At 74.3% G+C, this 214-nt stretch overlaps 1 protein-coding gene across 1 annotated transcript in view; it reads right to left on the bottom strand.

Annotated features, from left to right (window-relative positions):
- The window catches only part of STKLD1 (serine/threonine kinase like domain containing 1), a 22126-nt gene extending 21944 nt beyond the window's left edge, over positions 1-182 (bottom strand). Inside the window, exon 1 of the mRNA XM_019510751.1 lies at positions 100-182. The gene's annotated coding sequence lies outside the window, so the exon portion shown is untranslated. The remainder of the gene's footprint in view (positions 1-99) is intronic.
- Positions 183-214: the final 32 nt, after the last annotated feature.

The raw sequence follows: 214 nt of genomic DNA, 5'->3' as shown, positions 1-214 counted from the left end.
GGACTGGAGGCCTCCTGCATGGACATGACGCCCCCGGACACACTCGGCCCCCTGGACACACTCGGTCCCGCCCAGCCGGGCCGGGCCGGGCCCTCTCACCTGTTTGAGGACAAACGCGCGGGCGCCTCCTCCTCGCCTCACGAGCAGCGCCCCCGGTCGCAGCCGCGACACCACCTGCGGGGGCCGAGCCGGACCGTTACCACCGCCCCGGGTA

Source organism: Gavialis gangeticus, unplaced genomic scaffold (genome assembly GCF_001723915.1).
Source record: "Gavialis gangeticus isolate Ggan-Ray unplaced genomic scaffold, GavGan_comp1, whole genome shotgun sequence".
Taxonomy (NCBI): Eukaryota; Metazoa; Chordata; order Crocodylia; family Gavialidae; genus Gavialis; species Gavialis gangeticus.
The sequence above is the reverse complement of the archived record's forward strand: the minus strand, read 5'-3'. Positions and strand labels throughout refer to the sequence as shown.